We start from the raw sequence: 25934 nt of genomic DNA, 5'->3' as shown, positions 1-25934 counted from the left end.
ACAACCAGCTGCAAAGGTGATTAATACTGCAGTACGGAAGTTCTTCACCTATAATTACGTGTAATTCTGACATGTTTATGCCTGATGTTAGCAGACAGCTCCTCCACTAATGACAAAGTAGTTCGGGACATCCTCCCAAACATTTGCTGCTGCAATGTTTCCAGCGTTATTATTATTATTATATGTTGCATTTTTAAGTGGCGGTTGGAACACATGCAATGCTCTTCTCACCTGTAGTTTCATGTCCTCGACAGCTAATGTTCTGTTTTTATGATGTGTCCACTTCTGGAATGTATGCTCACAAATGCCATAACACTGAAGAATGTATTGATGCTGTGAAGAAAAACAGTTTGAACAACAAGCGTTGTTATGACTGTTAACTGGTAGCCTGGATGTTTGGTAAGCAGTACGGGGGCAAAAGAGGATCCATAGAATCCGTTTCGTCCTCAGGCCAATATTGAGGTCAGCTGTCCAAAATGATCTCATGTTAAGGAATCGGCGAGTCAGCAGGGTCAGTGCAGAACCGCCATGACGACGCTCTCAAACAGTGATAACGCTGCCCCCTTTTCCCCCTCCCCTTTTTGCTTCCTCTGCATGGGAACAGTGCAGTTCTTTGGCCTGAACTGCACCTGTGCCCTTCACTCTGAAGCCCGCTGGTACCACCTTTATTATCCCCAGTGAGCCCCACTCTGAAATCAGGTGAAGACGGTTAGGATTAACTGGATCTTTACACTTCAGATGGTCCAGAGCGCCGTAGCTAATCCTCCCATCTTCTTTCCTCCTAAGCAAATATCTGGATGGCTCAAAATAGCCGTTTCCTGGATGTTGTGGCTGCTGCCTGTGCAGTCCTTTGCTCATGTTTCTCAGGAAAAATGTATGAAATTATGGAGGAATTTTGTCATGGAATGAGTAAACAGATCAGTGCAGTCTTACAGAAAGCATGTGAAGTGAGTATTCTCATTCCATCAGAATTTTTTATGGGGTTGAAAGTGCGTAAACAGTGAGTGACACTTCAGTGTTGCCACAGTTACCCTAAAGTAGTAAATGATTTACTTTACTGATTACGTTCTTTAAAAAGTAACTTGGTTACTTTACTGATTACTTAAGTTACTTCATTACTACATTCGGCAAATCCCAACAAATCTGCTTAACATAAAAAAACCTTATGATTTTTTGTTGACTCAAAATAGTGACTGTACCGAATGTCTCTGACTGCTTCTCCATTGCTCTTTATGGACAAGTGATTCTCAGTGCACTGAGAACGATGATGTCACAATTTGAATACACTCACAATGCTTTTCACCATTTTCAAGATGTAAATGCCAAAGTTCCCGTTCTTACGTGTTCTATAATGTGTAGTTATTTGTTTGACTTTAGTGAGTACTATAGTGTTATGAATCACTCAGGTATTTTCTGTATTTTATTATTGCCTAGATGTACACTAAAATCCATGCATGAGGATGGCACCGGGCACTGTTCATTTAACTCTTGGAATTTTTTTCTCACTGGTGCATCTTTCCGCTCGTTAAGTGCTAGCTACTGCCTGTGGTAGCAAAACGTGCTACTATTCCAAGTACTGATATTGTCAGCAAATATATTATATAAAGTAACTTTAAATGACAGCAGAAGAGTAACTATAGTCTGATTACTTGACTGGAAATAGTAGTACATTAAATCAGTAGTTACAGTACTTGAAAATGTGCACATTTTGGACTAATGCATTACCGGCATCACTGAGTGTAACCTGACTCATCTGCATGGAACAAACAGTTGCCCTGTCAGCTGTCCAGCCTTAATTGCTGACGTCTAATCAGTAGCACTCCACCCCACGTCCCCGTTCCCGACTAAATATCAGTCACATTTGACCTGGCAATCTCACTTTCTCAGACGAGACTACTTTCTGTCTGACAACCCCTCCTCCCTTGCATGTTCCCATAATTTATGGCTGCCGGGTCCTTGATCAATTGATAGCAGAGAATCCTTTGGTAAATAGAGTTTTAGACACATTGCCAATAGACCTGGGCTATTGATTGGAGTGTAAATTAAAAACTTAATCAGGTCTCCGAGATAAGATTTATCTCCGCCCCAAGCAAATTGCAGGGCTGACATGGAGAGGTAAAGGCAGGCCGGTGGGCAGACAAGCGCTTCCCCTTCGGTGGGTGCCAAGAGTGGGGACGGCCTGGATTGGGCCACCTTCTTAGCTTCCTTGCTAGTGGAATGCTTGCTGCTTGTCAAATACACCATAAAGAACTCTACTGTAGTGTTGACTTGGCTGACGAAGTCTTCAATGAAGACAAGACTGGCTTGGATAAGTATAAGGCGCATCTTGAACATATTTATCCACTATGTCATATTGAACCATGATACACTTTTAGCACGGCTCATCCAAATAGGAAGTAGTTTTATTTCTTTATCGTTTTCTTCTGTTCAGCACTTTGTCTTGTTCATCCTTGTCAATATCCTTTCCCTTCCCTCCCATATTGAATGTGTTTAATCACTTGTGTTCATTGCAGCCTATGATGAAATATGTAAATCATTACAACCAGCTTTTATTCCTTCAATAATATTCCCATATTGTTGAGCTCATTTTACGCTACAGTTCATACACATTCACACACACACACATGCACACAGTGTTGTCTATATTCTATATGTATTAAGACAATCCTCGGGATTGCGCATTGATCAGGACATATAGATTTTTGCAGTAATTGCTGAGGGAAATTTTCACGTCTCGCCTCTTCGTCATTATTAATATTGGGAAATGGCTACACACTTTGAATGTCTCTGGGTATGATATTGTTTTTAATGCATCCCACCTTATATGGAGGCACACTCGCCCGCAGTCTTTCCGTTTTGTAGATAAGACGTTGCAAGCATCTGGCCAAAGGTACCTCACACGTATCCGTCTGGATCTTTCAGTTGGTAATTAAAACGTACAGTTCTCCCTGTGATTAAGGCTGGAATTGGGCTCCTCTAAGGGATTATAGGACTTCTTATTATCTCTGGTTCTAGTCAGAAGCCATAGCAATGGCATTGACCTGTAATGAGCGGCATACAGTGGAGAATGGGGAGCACATACAATATGGACAAGACGATTAGGGTATTGGACATTAAACAGGAAAAGGGAAGAATATATGGTGATTGAGTGCGTCTGTGGGGATATTTACCTAGCTCAGAGGTGATTGCTATTGGACCTTAGAGAGGTCCTGCTGACGCTCAACCTCTGTTTGACAGAGTTGAGGTTGGGGCCTTTCAAGTTATTTGTCACCAATTCACACCTCCTCCAAACTGTTCCTACAGAATACTTTCGAAAAAGTCTTAGAATGATGACAAAATAAGATTTTGTCTCAATATTTGTAAATATCGTTTAGACCTATCTTAAAGCTCTCCCAAGAAATCCTTCTGCTTAGTAACACCAGAAAAGTGACCAACCTTTGTTTTAGTTGCGGGGGAGGCTGAGACCATCAGTAATAGGCTGTTTGCCTGATAAGCTCTGAAAATACTCGTTTAGTTAGTGAAAGTGCAGAGGGATCCTAGCCAGATAAACCCGCTGTTTCCTTCTGTAATACCCAACAGCTAAAATCAATACTTGGGATAATTCTCCTGCTCATCGTCCGGTCTCCTTTATCTGCAGCCTTCCTCAACCTATATACATGAAGGTGGTGTTTAGGTAGGAGTACGCCACTACCAACATTTAAGTGTCGATTGTTTGGAACTGTTAAATCAACATTTCTGAAACTCAATCAAAAATTAAATACTAATCACTCAAGTTATTTATAGGTTTTACTTGAATCAATTGTCGTCATTGCCATGATCTGTTTGTCCTTTATTTCTGTCATTACCATTTTGACTCATAATTGTGACCATGTCTTTATTAAGACATTTAGAACTATTTTCTTCATTTTTCTTTTTCGCCGTAGTTCTCAGTGGCACTAGCTCCAAGATGTGGTACCTCCTGCCAAATACACTTCTTAATGTGTGAGGGTCACATGGACGCCTCAGTCTGAGTTCACAAGAGGCTGAATTCAGTGTCCTTTTATTGGTTTAAGGGCGAACATAAAACAGAGTCCGGCTCTTGACATTCAGCTCAGGTGTGTATAAATCTGCCGAGAGGAAGTGGCTGTCAGCACTAACCCTGTCCTGCTAAGAGCGCTGTGCTCTGTCAACACAAGCTCAATGTTCTGACACTTGTGTTGATTTGTCCTATGAATACATCCCTGGTTGCACCGCTGACAAAGTCACCGGCTTGAAATGTTTGGCGGTTCTCAGATTGGTTGATCTTCATGGGAACGTACACATTTAAATACACCTGGCCCCATCCTTTTGTGACGCTCTATTACATATAGGGTGTAAAACAATTTCTCTGGCATCATTTTCTTACTTTAGCTCAGTCCAATCACCCTGCTGTTGAAATAGTAAGCAGGGTGGTTAGCCTGCGACACCGTTACCTAAAGTGCACTGTATTAAAAAGCAGTCAGGGCCTTGGATCACAGTATATCACGAGGCAGAGGCGGCGATAAGGCCCGCTGCCTGCCTGCAGATCAATGAAGGTTACTGACATCATATCACAAAGTGAAAGCAAGTGCTGCACCTCAAGCTATTTATCAGTGGCAGATCCGACAAGAAAGAGAGAGAGAGAGGCACTTTTCTCTCCCATGTTGGAGCATCCTTCTCTGATATTTGGTTTGACTTCTCCCAAAAGACCATTTTGGCTTCTGCTTGAATGTGTCAGGGCGGCAGCTCACTTTTCTGATATTCTTTGTGCTTCTTCTTCATAGTCTTACCAAGTGATCTGTTTGTCAGTCGTATCGACAATGCATAATCACCTTTGCAAACCCAGGACCTTAATAATCCACAGCATCCACCATGCAGTACAATACAGAGCAGGGGTCACCAACTCTGGTCCTCGAGGACCCTATCCTGCATTTTATAAGGCTTCTGCAGTGTGCTAGAGACATCTAACTTGCATGATAGAGACCCTCAAGGACCGGAGTTGGTGACCCCTGATATAGAGGAACCAGATGGTGTCTTAGGCATGTGTTTAGGATGCTCCCTGGATGCCTCCCTGGTAAGATGTTCCGGGCACGTCCCACCCTGAAGAGATCTGGGGATGACCACTGGAGAGACTGTGTCTCTCAGCTGGCCCGGGAACGACTCGGGACCATCCAGGAAGAGTTTGACGAAGTGGCTGGGCTTCTCTGCACCTCAAACTCTGAAACATATATATTGTAAATTATTTTCATTGGCATACAATACTAATTTAATATGCTGCTATTGGTTATGTAATATAATGGTAAAGTACCTAAAGGCACACTGCAGGGCAGGCTGTTCATTTGTCAGCTAAAACTTGTCACTTCCTTTCAACATCATGAATAGACTAGAAGAATAGAAAAGCACTGTTCACATCTTGTAATAAACAGACACTTGGCAAGAGGAAAGAAAGTACAATGCTGTATTCTCGTCACTGTCCTCCTTTGTTTTCCTTTCACATTTCTCTTGAATTCATTAGCAGGTTACACAGGTAATGCTGGTGAGATGAGACGCTACGATTGCCAGCCAGCCAGCTACAGTCATATCCGTCAGTGCAATCTTTCCAATTGCAATGTGACGTAAACTGTGCTACTTGGTCAGGACGTTGCTTTAGTTCCCCCTAAGGCGCCACATGCCTGGACAGCTTTCAGCTGTTGTATGACAATATCCACATTGAGCCAAACACACAGAAGGTGGCCTCAACCGCTGCAGTCCTGTTTTTTTTTGGTTTTCTTCTTCTCCCTGCAGCTTCATGGCTTTATTGCCTTATATATCATAAAGCCCCTCCTCTCCCCGCACTTATGTCTGCATTAGTACAGTAATATTGAGCTGTGTGTACACACAAATGTACTTTTGCGCGTCCATGCGCAGGAGATCATGCTTACAGGTACTCTATGAGTTCCATTTATCAGCTGCCTGGGGCACAATGTGGAGGATCTCCCCCAATGGGTTCATGTGTAACTGCTCTGTCAATACAACCTTGTCAAGGCGGGGAGAGTGTGTTTGTGTGTATGTGTGTGTATAAGAGAGAGGGGGTGCTTACGCCAATGCACTAGAGCCACGTTATTGAGCAGCCAATAGCTATTTGCTTCTTGACGGTGGCAGGTGGAAAAAGGAAGAAAGGAAGGAAGCATTTGGCCCGCTGCTGCTGCTAACGCTCACTGAGCCACGGGGCTCAAACTTGACACTGGGAGGGTTGTGCTGATGTGGAGCAGGTTGTCTTCTTCTGGCTGCCGGTCTTTGCAGGTCCTGGCTGTGTGCGCAGCCTGCCGCTGCCGTAAAACCCCGCTTCCTCTCTGGAATCTCTGTGTTGACAGAGCCCATCTGAGTCCCGGGACAGCTTCCAAGCTGCAAAAGGGTCGTCACATGTACACACTCACACATGGAGGGGGGAGTGTGTGAGTCAGGGTGAGGGTTTTGGCTAAAATGTTGAATGCTGTTTTAACCTCTTTGAAAGTGATGTCTGATGTCTTTTCCCATTATAAAAACACACTTATAGATACTGGTTAGGGTCCAATAAAATGTACATGATGTGAACTATTAGTACTTGAATGTACAATTTTGGCCCATTTCTGCACTTGTATAGGGGTCATACGTTTGCCCCGTTGTCTTTGACAGTTAACCCACTTGACGTCAAACTTTGGCTGTACACATCTCAACACTTGTGACAACAACAGGGACACAATTCTTACATTTTTGCATTCATAATTCATCTTAGCAAGGCATTCTCGGTTGTACGTTTTATCTACATCCTTGAAAACTGCACGGCCATATGCTAAACTGGAATTTTGCCATTTTGATTTACTTGGAATTTGTCACCATTTTTTGCCTTTTATAAGGAAAAGGGGTAATATCTTAATGAACACCTCCAAGAGAATTGATCTGATCATCTTCAAACTTGGCGTGCTCCGTCTATGAAAGTTAATGAAAGCTTTTTTATTGTCGCATGCTGTTGCCGTGGCGATACACTGTTTACAAGGAAAAACTATGCAGTTTTTGAGGGTCTTAACATGGCCTAAAACTTTTAAAACACATCACACTTTGCATAAAAATCTATATTTTGCAGATTTCTTGTGTGATTTTGAATAAATGGCTCAATAATTCTAATTTTTTGGTGTGTTCACATTCTCCTCTTACCCTTTGTTTTTGTAAACCGTCATGTGAAAATACCCCCTTAGTGTAGACCGTGCATATCTGTGTGTCAGTGTTTTGTGTATCCTGTCTGGACTTGCCCCATATACCTGAGTCACAGACGGAGACACAGCGCTTTGGAGTGTGCCAATCCTGACACAGCTGGGCTTTAGCAAAGACAAGCGGTAGAAATAAAGGCAATGGTGAATAACTACCACCTAAACCATTTATTTAATCAGATGTTGTGACCAGTAGAAGCTCCCTTTTCATAACTGCGGTGCATGTTGTACTGAAGTAAAATGTCAGTTCTGCTGAAAGTGCAGTAAAGTGGCGCTAGATGTCCCGCTGCTACGCTGCAGCTGTCCAAACAAAGAGAGTGGAGGGGAAAAAAAGAAGAAGAAAAACACATTATATCAACATTTAACAACAGTTGCTCTGTAATCTGGTATTACTTCCACAAGCAAAGGAGGAGCCAGTGTCGGGGCCAAGATGAACTTGGATACTGTTGTAGCAGGATGAAGCCAAGTGCTTTGGGGAGGTTAACTAGAGATGTGAAGGTCTACGGACTCATCTTAATCCACGAGGCTTGTACTTAATCACTTTTGATGTGCATGTGAACATAACTGGCTTCAACATTCCAGCACTGGCCACTCCAAGTTCAGAGGACTGGGGCAAGGGAGGGTGGGTGTTATATGGGGCTTCAGCCTATTGGCTCAACAGCCTCGGGCCAAGGGAATACCCAGAACCTACTTTCTTGACATCTTTTAAATGTCCCTTCTCTTTCTTCTCGCTGGCCTTATGTGCCCTCACCATTTATTACGCGATTATTTGCATGCTTCTCTGCGTATGTACACCGTGTAAGCTGGCATGTCATTAAGGGAATTTCCAGCAAAAAGATCTAGGTTGAACAGAGAAGGATTTGTCCCCCGGAACTGTGGTGGGTGGCATCTGAGCATTCTTCTTTGTGTGTGTGATTTCTGCCCACAGTGACTCTGTGTGTCCCTCCGGCCCAGCCTGTGATATATTGCTGCCTGGTGGCGCATACGACTTCCATATGAAGTATGACAACTCCCATGTGCCTTGACTTCACTGAACTTTTTGTGTAGGCTTAAGCGGAAACACTTGTCCCAACTAATGCGCCGCAACTTTTGTAGGCTGCGTTTGAAGGCGGATGACGTCACACACACGAGCAGTTGAAAAGTTCTTTAAGTGCAGCACACTTGAGATTCTTTGTGTGTTACTAAAGTTCTGAAAACATTACATTTACACTACATTATATTTCAAGTATCGTCTCCAAAGTCAAGCAAAATCTGCTGGTTTAATGTAAAAAAAAAAAAAGTTGTAACGTATGATTTAAAGTGAATTAAATCACTCAAAACCATAAATGTCACAATTGCAAAACCTTTATTAGCATTTCAGTTATAAAAAAAAAAAATATATATATAGCAATAAGATATAAAGAAACTATATATTAATTTCTTCTCTATAGTGCTTGTCCTCATTTGGTTTGTGGGTGAGCTAAATTCGAGCGGAAAGCGGGGTACACCCTGGTTGCAAGTCAACTGCAGGGCTATAATACAGCTGAAATAAAATCTAACTACAAGCGTGTAGAAAATGACAGCGAGGGAATAACGAAGGTGTTTACCAGCAATACTGTTTATGTTGTACTGGTTATATTGAATTTGCGTCAGTAATTGATATTTAATTAATGGTGTTTCTCACAGTATATTGAGCAGCAAGACCCTTCCCCATGATATGATGATTTCCTGTTATGTGGTTAGCACCATGCTCTCCCTCTTTGCCATCACTGGCACCCTTTTGTGATATTTTCAGCTTTTTGGGTGCTTAACTTTGGCGGTTACACTGAATTGGGTTGGTTCCTGTTAGATCATTTACAATCATATAAGTTTAATTTTGTGGGACTTGAAACCCTTAAAATGTTATGACCTAAAATATTCTATGCTGACAAGCTAGCAGCACACTTGGTGATGCAGATGAAACGGGCTGAACTGTCGCAGAGTTTGCTGCAACAAAAAAATTGAATGGCTGGCAAACAGTGACATAAAGTCACAGATCTAACAGCCAATCAAAAATGCACATGCGTAAATTGTGTTTCACAATAATACTCAACCATATTTAGAATTTAATATGTACCTTTTGCTAGAAAGCAAAGCGCAGAGAGTCCCTGTTACCAAAATACACAGGTGCAGTCAATACATGGGCACTCAATCTTTGCCAACAGTAAAAATATCTCCAAAAATCGCAATCTCTCCTTTTTTTCACCCATTATCTCTTCTTTGTGACCATCCCCTTCTTCCTTGACAATCACACCATGTTTTTATGGTTCACTAAATAAAAATACAATATGTGCTGTACATGGAGCCTCAAAACTTGAAACAGGGCAGTTTTCCCATTGCAGCGCCTTGGTAAATGGGTGGTCCAGAGTTGCTTGAGCTGTGGCAAGGAGTTGTCATTTGCGCTAGCTGGAATTTTATGTTTTTGCAAATGCCCACTTCAACCTTCCTCAGAATTGGGACACTTTCTGGTGACTGTGTGAAGGAGATTAGGAAAAGTGTTGTGCTTCCACAATGCTGTAGCGTCATGTGACGAAGTATTACCTCATGAGGAGTTATGAGAATTCACACGCAGACCTGTGCACAATTTGATAGCACGAGGAAACTTGACTAGCTTGATATTCCCTGCCAAAGCTTTGGAGCAAAATGCAGGCGCTGCATTTGCCTCTTCCTGTTTTGATCGTGTGTGTTTGTGTGTGCGCGTTGTCTAGTGGTTCAGGTGTGGTTAATGTTGGCAGAAGATCTTCAGGCCCGCGGCAATAAACAACAGAGCAGGCAGGAGGCCAGATGCAACACTACAAACTTTTAACCTCTCCCTGCGCTAATCCCTGGCTGCGCTAGTAACTTTCTTTTTTTTCTTTACTCATTCTTTCACCTCTCCCTCAGTCTCCCTCTTTATTTCTCCACCCACTGCTTTGTCTTCTTTTCTCTCTCTCTCTTTCACTCCTTCAGTCCTGCTCTGCTTTTAAGTGAAGTCAGTGTGCTGACCTCTAAATAAAGGCTGGAACACTACAGCTGTTACCAACTTCAAACAGCCACTGGCTCAGAGTGGAGCCTGTGCGGGTGTTAGGGGGAGAAATAATGTGCCTATTAAAACTAACTTAGAGCCCTCTTTGCTCTCTAAAGGCTTTTAAGATCACACCAACTCATGCTTGCCACTTCCTTCAGCTACAGTGTGACAATGCCACAGGAGCCAGTATAAACACATTTTGAATGATATGAACGTGATTTTCTGATCGTCTAGTGCAGCCACGTCCGCTCCCTCCCATTAGACCCCTGTTTCATCATTTAACTTGATGTCATGTAATGGTTGCACATGCAGAAACCTCAGAGACTCACAAATCATACGAGCGGTTTGTTCTCCGTTCAAACCTGCGCCGGTATATTTCTTTTTCCTGGCACGCGGATAATCATAACGCTCAGTTCACCAGTGCACGATAAACATTTAAATCAGCTTAATATGTGCTGGTCGTGGCTGTTTTTAGCTACCTCCAGATCAGTGGAAAAAGTTAACCTCTGTATCATGGAAGAATTTGGGCTGACAAATTCCAGGTCTTGTTCTCCATGAATCATCCACCTCGAGCCCACATTAATAGAACTTGTAAAAATGGAAGTTGTCTGCTATCCAAACACTCACTGGATGTCTTTGTGATCGAAAGACTCAGCCAGAACCAAATTGGAAAGCACCACGATTAGTCACCCCACGCCTATGTTTGTTGTCTATTATTATAAAGGCGAGGGCTTACTGCCCTTTTATTGAGTTGATGTGTTCCCAATGGTTGCTCTCATTTTGTCAAGACACATACTGTGCAAAAGTATTAAAACAGCTAAATAATGCTCACTGACCTGTGCCAATGCGGACCTGCTTTGTTTGCTAGCTAGGGACTACTTCCTGGTTCATGTAGAATGATGAGATGAGAAGCTGTGGAGGGTTCCATTGATAAACTAGTTGTTCCTTCACCCATGAGGAACCTCAAAATTATTTGTTTTGGTGTGTAATCTTGTTTATTGTACAATTTACTGTTATACTGCACAGTAAAAATAAATTATGTGAAAGAGTTATTTAAAACAAAGTATTTTGCTCAGTTGAACCGATTAGTCAAGTATTTGACTAGTTGACTTTACTACGCCGCATTGATGTTTGAGGCTTGAAATGGATTAATCGTTAATCACAATGTTGGCACTTTTTGTTTTTCCAGTCAGCTATTTTACACAACACTTTCAAATGACCTGTCTGCTGCCGTCGTTAATGAGTACACGTGTCACACAAATTGCAACAACTACAATTATTGCAATGGTGATTTGTATTTCAAATAATTAGATTTTATTTGTTTTTATGTCAATCCTATAAATATGTCAACATAAAACCTGTTCATTGCGCAAACAAGGTTGGGTACCACTCTAACAATGATGAAAAATTATAGATGATGTCATTGATTAATTGACTTTGATTTGACTTTCATCACATTAGCTAACCGCCCCCCCAAACATTTTTGGGGAATCATTCGCCTTAAATTATATCTAATTGTACATTTGTCACTTTGATGCCTTCAAGACAAAAAAAACACTTTATGGAATAACTGTATGTTTGTAGTCATACAACAACAACAGATTATAATTTTTTTTACGTCATTTTTATAAGCCTCCATGCTTGTCTCGCCTTAATAACATGTCGAAACGCTCATGATGCAACCTACATTACACTGTAGTCAAGTGGTTCTTTCTGTAAAGTAACATTCACATGAACCTCAGGTGAGAACAACTCCAAAAAGATATGAAAGGAAGCATTGTGTCATGTGTATGTGTTTGCTTTCCGTGACTCACTCACAATACACTCCATTAACTTTTTTTCTGCATGGTCACTGATAATGCAAGGAACACAATTAAGAGGTGGGGACTACGGCGATAAAAGGAGCATTAAGAGAAACAAGTTGCTCTTGTTTGCAAAGAGTTCGACAAGCTTGAATACATTCCAGGCTGGAGAGGGTGAGAGAGGGAGTTTTGGACTCCACATTCCTTTTCGAACACCTGAGAGTCGGGGGTAAGGTAGTGAAAGAGAACGAGTGCAAATCTCTGTCGACAAGTTGTGTGTCGCGCTTTGCTCCGCCCAGGGAATGTGTTACCTAATGGGCCACAAAACTGCCCGGAGACCACAGCTCTCTTATCACTGATATTAGATGACCGTGCACAAAAACAAAGAGTCCATCACCAAGAATCAGAGCCTTGAATGGAGAGAGAGAGAGAGAGAGAAAAAAAAGGCTTGAAAGCTTTGCTTTTTGTCTTGGACAGAAGAAAAGAATAGGTAATATTATCTTGTTCACAGTTACAAGAATCCTACTTTCGGAGGCTATGGGTGTCAAGTTTCTAAAATGTATATAAAGTTTCAGAGCACAATGGATCTTTTGTCTGGAGCAAACTGAACACCCCCTCCTTCTCCGTATCCTCCCTTCTCTTGTAAAAAAAAAAATGCATTCATGTGCTCGCGAGGACTCAGGTTTCCTCTATCTTTGTGTGCCATGTCGTCACTCGCCCCTGCAAGTAGAAATGTGCATCCTGCACAGGCAGGCATATTAGCGGGGCTGCTTCCAGCCATGGATTAGGGTGAATCCAGACAGCAACGGACTCCCCGACAAAATAGCGTCATGACAGGTAACCCAAGTTGCGATGGGGGACAGAGCAGGCAGACGATAATTACAGAGCTTTTTGTTTTCGGCGCACTCTCCACCGGCTACTTAAGTGCCTGATCTGAAATGTGTGCCTTGTAATTACAGTAGTGGGCCCCATTAGGGTAAAGGTCTTGGTGGGGATTATTCTTCTACTCGTCTTTCGTGTGTGTGAGCAAGCGCCAGACCTAGGCACCCACTCCCACGTCATGCATAAACCACAGCGCTGGCCGCGTAGGAGGAGGAGCGGCAGGAATTAGCCCACTCCGAGCCCGCAGCTCTTGTGTGTGCATTCGGCCCACAGCCAGTGAGACGACAGCACAGTGACCTGTGCAGTACTTAGCACCACTGCCTTTCCCCTCCTCTCCAAGCCATGCCACATAATACCTTCGCTGCTCATGCTGACGCGGAAAGATTTGTGTTGATTATGACAGGGCTGTCACAGTGACGGGCGTGCGGCGTGGCATGTGTCATGTCAAGTTGACGCAGACTTGGGTGCCTGTGGCTCTAGGTAGAAGTCAGCTACAAACACCACCAGGAATGTGTCTGCAGCTAGATGGAAGAATTTCAAGAGATTTGCTGATGGAGACCTAGAGATAAACTTTGGCATATGGATATATCGTCGTACCAGCAGACAGATAGACTGAAAGTGAGCGAGAGGGACAATAAAAAGGCAGAATTGGTCACATGACCTGGAAACGTAACCTATTTTGGATCAGTGGCGAGCAGTCCGCTTCCAACTTTCCAACATCGAAGCACTAAAACAGAGATCTAGCAGTCAACGTTAGATAGATCCTTCCTCCTTAAGCTGCTAGCCCTCTTAATAGATTCTTAAGCACTGGCTTTAGTGCATGTTAAACCAGGATTACCCAATCAATTATGGTCAGTACAAACAAGGATTACTTAAAACAGTACATTTTTCTTCTTGAGCAGCTAAAAGCGGAGCAAATGGAAGAGTCAGTGTTGCTGTTGATGCAAAGAACAGTCATGATGGGGTCACCGAGACCCCAGATAGGGGCATCATGGGTAGGAGGTAATTTTTCATTTAGCTCATAGTTTCACTTGTTCCTTTCTTTGTGTATTCTTTTTGTGCTTTTGTGAGTAATATGAGTATTTCAGAAGCTTTTACAAAGCTGGAAGAATACAGGGGATCAACCCTCATACTCGCATACCGTCCTCTCTCTGAACTCGCCCTTTGTTGACATTTCAATCACAATCACAATACCCCGCAAGTAAGGACATATATATTTATATGTACATATACCTGCCAAACCAGATCCCCTGCACTTGTACGTCTTTGTTTGCGCATGTTTTTACCCTCCCAACCAGTGAGCCACCACACACCTCCTAGAGACCGAAAATAAACAGACTTTGAAGGTGGCTTTTTATGACTCCAGATTCCATATGATTGGCTGCTCTACTGCCTGTTATTGTCTCGGAGTCCTGAGACAGCAGAAATGTTTCATTAGAGCTGTCTAATGGCTTTGGATGATTTCATGCTTCATTTTAACATTCAGCACCATTCCTCGGAACCCTCTCTCGCTTTGTCCAACACACTTTGTGCACACATACACTTTGGCTGCTCTGTTATTCATTCAGTTTTCCTAGTGTTGTTGTTCAGTGGGGAGTGACTGGTGACTAAATGCCCCCAAAAAGTTAGCAGGGAGAAAAAGTGAGCTGTCATTGAAAAGCAGAAATTCCCAGAGCGGGCAGTTGGGAAGAACTTTAAGTATTGGACCAGCTGACCATTACCTACAGGAAGGAACGATAGAATTATGTGGCTGAAACGGTCAAGGTCTTGCTCATAATCACAGCTGTAGTTAATTCTAGAACAGAAATGGTCCTTCCCAAACAAAAGCTCACTCTGTTATAATCCTATGATTGGACATAAATCTTACGCTAACATTTTTAGATTTAGAAAGTCACACCCAATCAATGATTGACAAATTCACTGATTAATAATAGATATGACTTAATATTTTAGTTCATATAGTGTACTTTTAGGACAAACATTTAACAGTGGAAGAGATAGAGACTTCATTCAAGATGGTCAGCCATCACGGGCAACAAAGTATGCTTCAGAAACAAATCAAATTAGTTTGCTTTGAATAGCATAATTAGAACAATGTCATCTTTGATTTGACAAAACTGCATAAAATGTTGAATGACGCATTTTTGACACGTGAAAACACATTGCCAAATTAATAAGGGCAAGCACAACATGCCTATTCTTGAGTATGAAAAAAGTCTCAATTCTGGGGAAAACAATGAGACGCCACAGATAGCAGACCTTAATTAGGTCAAGTTGCTTGCTGTAACCCGATCCATTGCATTAATGACAAGACAGCCCCTGTGAAAAGCATCATTGTTCTCCGGATAATTGTCCTTTTAGTTAACGTGGCCCAGGAAGGGCTCTCCTTGTTAGGGGAGCTGACTGAGCCCAAGGACAGCCAGAGGCAGCAGCGGGACCGGGAATGAACCTGGCCCGGTGCCCACTGTGACGAGCCCACTTGTGCCCTCTGATGAAATCCCCTTGGTGTGCAGCGGAATTAGCTGTCCCTCGGGTGTGGCAACAGAGGGGCTGTCATTAATTATCTTCCATGAATCTTAAAGAATGAGACGCAATCAATAAAATACAACAGATGTATGCAAATAGCATGCAGATTGAGCTGCTTAATGACATGACATGTTGTCAGGAGGGAGCTTGAGGAGGAAAGAAAAAAAAAAAGTTAAGCCCGAGAAACAAAATGTTGCATTACCAAACGGCCTCTCCGCATGCTTATAGTGAATTTATAATTTACAGCTTTCGCTGCCTTGGAATATATTTTTAGGTCGTGCCCACACAAAAATGGGTATTCTTAAAAACATGTAATATTCTGTGCCTTTTGGCCTTTCGTCAATACTCAGAGTCCTTTTAGGTCAGCCGACTTTTTGGAAAGGCTGACCAAAAACTCTCTTGTCAGCATTTGCGTATAGAAATGTTGTGTATGTGCATCCTTTGGGAAACAATATTGAAACTTATAGTTTTGTTAACTTCACTACTATACAGAAAAACAAACTTGAACTGAATAAACTTTGTCTCACTCTGCCATTGTCATTTTTTCTGCTGCCTTCTCCGTAAATAATTCAGGTTGGCTGAAATGACCGTTTGCTTAAGGTTTATCGTGGCAACCATTTACTTCGCGTGTCACTGGTGGTGTGGTGATGCACTTGGCTAATGGGTTTTGGGTTTGTGACTGTAGGTGTGATTGTGACAGTTTGTCAGTCTGTGTGCACTTGACTAGTGCTGTTATTATCTGTGTTTTGGTTATTTTGAGATTTTTGTTTGTTTGTTTTGCTTTATTTATTTTGTTGCATGCTCATGTCTTGTCTTAGTTGATAGGTTATCGTTTCCACCTGTTATCGTCTGCCATGCTCCTTGTGTCTACCAATCAGGTCCCTCCTGCCACTTGCGTCTTGCCCAGCTGTGACTAATTGCCTCATGATTTTGCTTGTGTTTTGTTCCCTGGTTTCGTTCAGTCGGTGTCTGCTCATTGGCATTCCTGTTAATGGTCACGTAATTCTAATCATGTCATGCTTCATGTAGGCTACAGTAGTAGGGAGTGTTTTTGTTTCCTTGTGTTGATTGATACTTTGAATTTTGGATTTGTTGGGATTTTTTTTCTCAAATGAACCTTGTTTGCTTTTTTTAATTTATTTTTTTATATATTAAATCCCGTTTAAAATTACTTCAGCTTCCCTGCATTTGGCTTTTCCACTTCAACACTTGGTCACACACATGTATTCTGGTTAATATTGAGTTTGTGGAATGTTAATTATGCAGCAAAAGCCACCATTATTTATCCATCTCAGGAGGCAACCATTTTGCCACTTGCTGTCGACTGAAAATGACATCACAGTTGCTCAGGTCTCAGGTAATGACCAATCATAGCTCAGCTTGCAAACGTCACATAACCAAATTCGGAAAACGGGTGACGCATGATTGGTCATTACCTGAGCCTTAAGGACTCAGTTGACAGCCAGTGGCAAAATGGCTGCCCCTGAGATGGATAAAAATGGGTTGATTTTGCTGCTTCATTCATATTCCACAAATATTAACCAGAATAGTGTGTTTAGACTAGTGGGGGCACATACAACATATTAACAATTATTCCTTGGCGTTTAACTGCATGAGCCCTTTTTCAGTGTTTAATTTGTTTTTGTTGTATTTAAATGACTGAATGCTATGTTCAGTTGTCTTTTATGCTGAGTTATTTTTTTATGTACAGCACTTTGTTTCAGCTATGGTTGTTTTTAACGTGCTCTACAAATAAAACTGAGCTGAGGGTTGATCAACTAGATTCTGTAATCATTGCTGCATCTTGCTAAACAGGGAGCAGGGACTGCCAGACAGGAAATGTTTGAGACATCAGGGTTGGTTGGACTGGAAATCAAGCAAGGTGTGGTTTTGAAAAAAAGAAGAAGATTAAATTGATAAAATGCTGATGGTGCTACTGTTGGACGGCCTGTTTGGGTTGTAAGGGAAGGAAGGAGAGGTTAGTTCACCTGCTAGAAACTGTGCACTCCCGTCTTCATTGTATCCAGCCAGCTGGAGCTGCTGGAAACTCTATACCTGTCTTTTAAGCAGGGAAGGGAGGACAGCCAAGAATTAACTGCTGCCTCATCTTGGCAGCCTCCAAGATTGCTGTCTGTCTTCCATTCATGGTAAGCGTGCGAGAAAAGCAAGAGTAGTGACAATCTGTGCGAAAAAGTAAGATAGTGGTTTCAAGAATTGTGAGTATGGCACAGCGCATGTGAATACTTATTGGTTGTTTATGTTCTTTTTTTTGACCACCAATTAATGATAACATCATCCTCCTCTTCAAATAACTTTCCGGCGATTCCCTTGTCTTAGATCAGAAGCAGTGTCAGGGCTTGATTACACCCGCCAGTTTCCCCTTCAGGACAGTGACAGTGAAATCTAAGACACAAGCACTTCAGGAGGCCAGGACAGTCCAAGGAGAGGCAAGGGAACAGGTGGTGACCCTCCTCAGTCTGGGAGTATATTATTGACGAGAGCCCAGCGCCCAGATTGATTACTTTATTGTATTGCCATGAACCTCAGTAGCCAGGAACCTCTGGTTGACCCTGGCAAGACAGAGCATCACACTGACCCTCACCTTCGGTAAAGAGTTATGTGGCTTTGGCCTGCTCTCTAATAGGAGAGGTCTTGACCTGCTCAGCCAGTGGCCGGAGTATGGAACAGAAATGGGCCAGTGGTGTCATCTTAGGTAATTTAGAGGATAGGGGTATGCCACAGTCCCGTGGGGGAGCCTTTTTGGACCAAGTGTGGCCTGACTTCAGGCCTTCTTCTAATTCACTGGTATTCAGTGTGTCAGCAGGGTAGCCCGGCCGGGAAATGCTAATTAATCTTCTTCAAATTACAGCAAAGACGAGATGGATCGATAGATTTCCATCATATATCCTCACTTGTAGGTAACACATATATGAGATTTATAGTGAATTGGAGTAATAGTTTTTATGCAACATTACAATGATTTACTGGCAGGATATTGGTCGAAAGGCGGTGCGGGTAACCAAGTTGCATTTACAAACATGCAGGATGGTGTTCTTCGGCATCCAAAGCCACACTGACTCATTTGGAGGCCTGTAATCGCAGGACAAGATGGCAGACATCGCAATGGGCCTGCACCAGACTAAAGCCTGTTTCCGCGACCATACATTCCTACTTCCACTTAACTGACACAATATCTGCTAGACATTTTTTTTCCCTTTGCTCAACATAGCTTTCGTTGTCAGCTGCAGCCTCTCATCACACGTGCAAAAAATAATAATAAAATAATGCTGAGCACTCACCAGGGTTTGGTAAACAGTTCATTCTAAGATACTGTCCCCCACTCACTTTCCATCTCTTCTTAAAAAATGATGGCTAAATATTTCATTATTAACGATGCATCTTATCCTCGATCCATTTTAAAAAAACTTTAAAAGACTTTAGGATTATAGGTGAATTGCTTCAATTTAAACTTTGTGTTTTACCCTGACTTGGACCACTAACCATCTGAACAGACATATGGATAAACTTAAATAAATCTTTTTAGTTAAATTAGATTCAAACTAGAAATACTGTGTACAATTTTGAGTGATCCTGACCAAATTTATTTATGCAAAAATCCCTTTTAACACGTTCAGAGACTGTTCTCTCTCTGTGCTCAGGTGAGATTGTAAATTCCGTTTTGTTACAATCTGTTTCCAAATCCAATAATTGTGTGCTCAGATTATACAGGCGACAGGTTGTTTGTTTCATAAAACCTCAGCTACCTGGCCAAAGAAGGTTGTGCAAGACCAAACCCATGCAAGTGCAGGTGTTCTGGCTAATTACTGAAAATCATATGGTGATAGGTGGAAAAACAGATGTTCCCACAAATCACCCCCTCCCTGCACTACCACAAACACACACACACACACGCCATACATAACCTTTTTGTTCACGTTAATTCCTCAGACAAGCATTTAAAAACACACTGGCAACCTGTTCACTTCCGCACTATACTTAATTTTTCATGCTTCTGCAAAAAACACACAGCAATTGTTCCATCACCCACCTTCCTTCTCTCTCTGTACCAATTAACACTCAGCCTCCATTACATTGATTGGCTATCGTGTAGTATTGGCTAGGTGGGTCGTGAACATATTGATCACATTGACCCACCAGCTGAACCATGAGAAATTGTTGAGCTGCACATTTCTTACAGCCGGCGGCGGATTAATATGCCGGTGGACTTGAAGCTGCTTGGCCACAACGTTACTTACAGATGCATGGTCAAAAGCACAACAGCAATAATGAAGTAACAAAAAAGAAAAACTGTGAAGACCCTGCAAAGTGAATTTGAATGTTTGTTTCTAAGTATGTTATACATCTTTAAAGATAATTGCTGAAAATATGCAAAATCCGAGAATTATGTTAGAATGTTCAGGGATTGATGAGGGGATGGGGTTTTACCCAAAGGATTGGAGAGCTGAGACAACGGCTTGAATTTTCTTTTTTTTCCTTTCAAATAATTTAGCTGTTCTGTTTAAAAGACTTATCTCTATACTATGCCAAAATTAGAAGGCTAACATATTTATTTTCACTTTACAGTGACAGTGTCAATCACATCTGAGCATTATCTTTGTAAAGGTCATAAATGTTTTGTTAGATCACATTACATTGCGCAGCTGTTTCTAATTTTAGCAAATGAGTGTGTCTGATGTGTTGTTTGAGTGAATGCATTCGTATATGTGTGTCTAGTTGCATTTGTGCAGTCAGATGAAGTTTCAACGCTTGCAACTCGCTTGCATGTGGTTTTAATGACCTAATCAACACGCCACACCCAAGCTCTGTTGTTTGGGGGGCCTTCTGCATAGGAGCTTTGTTTTCCCGCCCACATTTAACCCTACCCACCCCTTTGCACACATTTACCCTCCCCAACACACGCCTTGGTAGACAGTCAAAGGGCAAACCACTGCCCCAGCTCCAAAAGGTGCACCTGGCATCTCCAGGTCCACTCCAATTTCATCCTCCCAATTACAGGTTATGAACCAATTAGTCATCGTCTCATTTTACACCATCGGGGCTCCCCCTTGTTACAACTCAAATAAGGGGGCATCTGTTAGAGATGATCCAGCGTTGTATCAGAGACAATGTGAAGAAGGTGGCGGGGAAACTCCTGTCAGGGAAGCTCAAATAAGCTTTTATGGTGTTGACTTTTTTTTTCCCCGCAGAGCGAGATGATGGTTGACATGTAAATACCTGATACAGAACAGTTGTCTGGAGGCAGTTACTTTAGCAGACTCCAACATGCACGTACATTGTACCAAGCACACTGGAGATAATTTAACCTGTCAACTTAATTTGTAGTGGCACTCGACTTGAACTTTCAGGGCGAGCCAGTTGGCCCTGTTCAAATTCGTATCTTCTTGTTAACATGATTTGTTTTTTTTTCCTGGTCTCCTAATTTTGCAAAGATGTGTGCATAAATGTTCATCAGCCAGTTTTGTCGTGCCAGCTCGAATGAGAAAAGTTCCCATTGATTACTACACATTTTTCTTAATATATCCAAGGTGTTGGATTGGGACTCATTATTGGCAGAATCAAATGAGATGATTAAAAAAAAAAAAAAGCAGGATCAAGTGTCAGTACATCCACAATAAGTTGTGCTACAAGTAACTCACCACCGTTGTCCTTCTATTTGATTATCAAAACAATGGCATTGTTAATTAACTGACCATTAAATGTGCATCTTCCAAGGGCCACTAGCTAGTGCTGAAAGGTTTATATCCTGTGACAATTCCATTTCGGTTTGTTTTTTTAGCCAGGACATTAGTAGCAGTGTAAGCAGTGATTATATAGATGTCATTCAGCAGTATTTATGTGTGGTCACATGTGTTCTAAGTCTTTCAAATTCTTAATGTGGTCGCCCTTGTCATCTGGGGCTAAATTATAATGTAATATAGTGCAGCGCTAGTGAGTGAGTGAGTGAGAGAATCAACAAATAGACAATATCAGGTCATCCTCCTTTTCCGAATCTGCATGTTTTATTGACCTCTGGCAAAGATAACTTCAATATATTTTATCCAGAACGTGGTACAGTTTTTACGACCTTGACACATGCCTTCCCTCCCCGACAGGCCTGAATCAATTGATATTATGTGTCATAAAAGTAATCCTGCGGTCCTCTTCACGTGGTTTCTTTTTCCCCTGCAAGATGCATCTGTCATTGACTTGATCCTGCAGCTCATTATCAGCACTCTAATTTACAGTTGGGTTGAGCCGAGGCAGGGCTGCTTGAATTGTCCCGACATGAGACATCATCATCATCATCATCACCATCATCTGGGAGAGCCCACAACCAAATCCCCCGGAAAATATGTGCTCATGCTTTGGCCAACTTTGTCCTTTTGCAATCAGTTTTTTGAGAAATATATTTTCCTTTTACTGGCTTTTCATTACTTTTAAGACAAAAATATAAGGGCAACAACCAGAGAAGATTATTCGAGATTATTTTGGCACCCCGCTTCTCAGATATTTTCAATGTTTGATGTGCTTGGTGGTCCTGTGCTAAATCTCCCACACCAAACTCATCCAAGCAGGGTTTTACGGACCTTGCTTAGTACAGTGGGAACTTCCCCAAACTGTTCCAAAGAAGTTAAAAGTAAGAATTGAACTGATCAATGTTTAAATTTTGAAGTCACCTAACCGGCCAATCACAGGTTTTTGGCATCATCTTCCACTTGTCCAATTATGACTTTTTGACGCCCGTTTTTTTGCGATTGGACTAGAATGCTCTGTGGAGCAGCAAACTGTCCAACAGGCCAGAGAGTACAAAATAAGTTGGTTGTTAATGAAAGTAGTGGTTAGTCTTGTTATCCTTGGTTATTGTAATTGCCACCAGTTTTAAAATGGTGAAAAGGAACATAGGCAGCCAGCAAAGGCAGTGTCAATTTTTTGGGCAAAATGTTATTTCCAATAATATGCCGGCAAAAGTAAGGTGACCAAATGTCCTCTTTTGTCTGGCCATGTCCACTTTTTTTTTACATACTGTCCGGGTGTTCTCTATAAATTCATGTTACTGCGATTGGTAGACCACAGATTACTCCCAAGTCGATTGCAAAGTGTTTAGGGTGGGAAAAGGTGGGCTTTGTGTGTCCGTGTTATTATTGTGATATATTGAAAATGTATTTTATTTTTTTCAAAGGAAAAAGTAGATCAGAGATTTTTTATGCACCTCACTTCCTGAGAATAGAATATAACTGTCTGTTCCAAGATAAAAAAAAGAAATTAAAAAAAAATCTTAAACACAGCATGCAGGCCATCATCCAATACTTTTTTCCAACACACACCATTAGAAAATGAAATAAAATCTGATGTTTAAATAAAATAAACCAGAATAAAACAGTGCTAGTTGGGGCCATTAAAAAACAAGCTATTGCTGCAAGGATGAGTGTTCAAATACGATCCCGAGTTGTGTCGGTGGCACATAATTTTAGCTCTCTGGTAGCGCCCTGCGCTCCTAAACCGGAGATGTGGTCATGGTGGAGGTTCAATCCCTGACCCTCAATCCCCCCTCCCCAAAAAAAAGTAGATTGCAGGAGCAAAAAAGGTTGGCTTTAGAACATTGTGTATTCATTTAGCATCTTTGAATAAACTTAGAGTATCATTTAAGTATCTTGAGGCCAGGTTTTTTTGGTTACCCTAGGCAACACTTGCCGCTGTATGACAGGCATGTACTATGCTACAAGCGTGTTACAAATATTTCATCCAAAATGTATCTTTACATGAACCCGATCCATGTTGAAATCAATGATATCATTGATTAATCAACTTCAACTTGACTTAAATCACATTGTACTTGACTACATAATATCTCATTCATCCCCTAAACTAACTGAAAGCATCAAATAAGCCAAAATGTTTTGGTAAGATGAAGAATTTAGATTCAAGGGGTCTGGGCCAACCCCAAAGGGACGTGGTGTGTCTCAGTAGTCGTGTTTTAGTGGGCAGCAAAGGCGCCACACTGAGATGATATGTATATATATATATATATATATATATATATATATATGCTGTACAGATATTACTTTCACATGCAGTGAAGTCTTTGCAAACACATGCCCGCGCACTTAAGATATGTTCCTGTCCTCGGAGGAATGTGTTGGCTCTCTTGGCAAAGTTTGACCTTCAGACCCTGAACTCACATGACTGAAATTCCACACACATACATATATTACGCTGAAACAATACACACACTCATCGACTTTTATCTCCCCGCCCCTACTTGAAATCAGAATCTACACCACTTAGAAATTCAGCTCACAGATAAGGAAGCCAAAAATATACGGCAGCAAACACAGGGTCAAGTCTTCCTGAAGGATGTGGAAGTCTACCCCGGAAGATGCGCGCCGTTGGGGGGCTCGCTAAAGTGATCCCCTGGCCAACTTGAGTTGTGCCGAGCCGTGTGCTCAGCAGGCTGCCCAGCTGGGCCCCAGATGTGGCAGCTGTGTCACGCCGAGCCTGAGATGCTGCAGATAAGAGGTCTGGTTGGGGCCGGGTCTGTTCCGCAGCGGTTCGAGCTATATGTCGCGGTTGTTGCTATCTGAACTTTGACAGCCCCTGTCATGCTTAATGCCTCACTTCCCAAATACAGCTCGCTCATCCTGATTTATATCTGCCAGGTGCTTCAGTGTGCACGCAGCATTGGGATGACAGGAGGCATGTGGCCATTTCATTAAGGCAAATGAACAAGGGCAGCAGTGTGTGCATGTGTCTGTGCAGATGAGGGGCAGGGGGGGCTGCTCTTTCTCAAATATAGCTTCACACCACTGAGGCTGTCACAACATTCAGAGCAGGAGGGGGGAGGAATATTAAGAATTTATTTACATGCTCTTAAAATATCACATTGCTTTATGCTTTTCCCTCACTCTCATTTGTCTCACTCCTATTGTTCCTTTAAAAATCAATATAAAAGTATTCTTTGCCACATACTCCTTATGAGAATTTGCATTCTGACATTTGTGTCTCGTGCTCAACTGTCCAGCTGCTTTCTCTCTGACCTTTGTGCCATTTGTCACAGTTGAGGGATGTGTGCCACCAGTTCCTTTCTCTCTCTTTTTGCCACACACACACGCCTTCCATCTACTTAATTTTGAATAGCTAGAACAGTGATAGGCAACTGGTGGCCGCTGAGCCCCATATGGCCCGTTTCCACACTTGGAGTGGTCCGCGATTCATTTGTGAAAATAATTCTTTAAAAATCACTTTTTAGTTGTAACTATATGGCAGACATACTGCTTCCACTGTGTCTCTTTCGTAAATAACTTATTCACTCCCAGCCATTTTCACTGAAGCAACCCCCTTCACTCCCGACTGTTTTAGTGGATTTCGACTGATTTTGCATGGCCCACAGAATATCGTGTTCTATTGATATAAAAACATGGCACCAACCAAAAGAAAGGTTAGAGTCTCTTCTTTCATCAGGAAAAACTGTATATTTATATGAGTTTCCGTTACGTTAAGTTCCATCATTATTCACAAATCTGCTTTTTTCAACATGGCCCTGGTTGATCTCTTTTGCTCTATTGCCACATGCTGGCCGTTTTTGTAATAACTAAAACAAAATTCAACCGTTCTCTGCAGTTGAGAGGCTGCATCAAAACCTTCTGTATTGACCTTTTGCACGTGACGTCACAGTCCTCATGAGAACGCCCCTTGGGGACACTGGACAGCAAAAGAACCACTTGCCTGTAATGTAACCATTGAATCTCATACAGTGTTAAGCCCTTTATCTAATCGATTATTTTATAAAATGGTCATATCTTACTGTGCGGTCGGTTGTACAGACAGGCAAAGAAGTAAACCAAATGTTGCTTTTTATCACATACCTACTAATGAAGACGAACAACGTCGATTGATAGCATCAATCAACAGAAAGGACTGGCAGCATCACAGTATCACAAGGTATTCCCGGATTTGCAGCGATCATTTTTTGCGAGGTTAGTAGATAAATGTTGTAATTAGTAGATAAATGTTCATACATTTTACTAGTAAACGTACATTCTAACAAAGATTTTAACAGAGGTGTCGAATTGTGTGTTTCAAATCACATTAACGAGCCAGATAGTTAGCGTCCACTCCAACTGCACGAACACACAGCTTAGTTTTAAAATGTACCTTCTTCAAAACTATTAAGTGCATTTGACTGTTTAATAATGGGGGATTTCGTCTTTGTGCTTGGAGTTTTTCAGAGTCATATTCATGAAATTACTGCATAGCTTGCCACCATGATAGTCATTTGTTCTATGCTAGTAAACATCGTAACATAACATCGTCACAGCGTTTCAACATAGAACGGACTATGTAAAAATAAGACAGTTAGCATGATAAACAAGTTTTACCGTTGCATTACAAGGTACTGTATATTGTCCCCCGGTGTGAGCCTAGCATCTCGTCCCAGAGACTCAGCCAGCGACAAGCTTTTGAATCAGCCCCGGTGTA

The 25934-nt window shown here is 41.9% G+C and overlaps 1 protein-coding gene across 7 annotated transcripts in view; it reads left to right on the top strand.

Moving 5' to 3' along the window:
- zfhx3b (zinc finger homeobox 3b) overlaps nucleotides 1–25934 on the top strand; it is a 346429-nt gene that overhangs the window by 196169 nt on the left and 124326 nt on the right. Inside the window, exon 1 of one of the 7 annotated variants that reach the window (XM_077562963.1) lies at nucleotides 17485–17605. The exons of the other annotated variants lie outside the window; for them this stretch is intronic. The gene's annotated coding sequence lies outside the window, so the exon portion shown is untranslated. Of the gene's footprint in view, nucleotides 1–17484; nucleotides 17606–25934 lie in introns of those variants that run through there. 7 annotated transcript variants of the gene reach the window in all.

This window comes from Vanacampus margaritifer, chromosome 4 (assembly GCF_051991255.1).
Source record: "Vanacampus margaritifer isolate UIUO_Vmar chromosome 4, RoL_Vmar_1.0, whole genome shotgun sequence".
Lineage (NCBI taxonomy): Eukaryota > Metazoa > Chordata > Actinopteri > Syngnathiformes > Syngnathidae > Vanacampus > Vanacampus margaritifer.
This window is presented reverse-complemented; position numbering and strand designations above follow the sequence as displayed.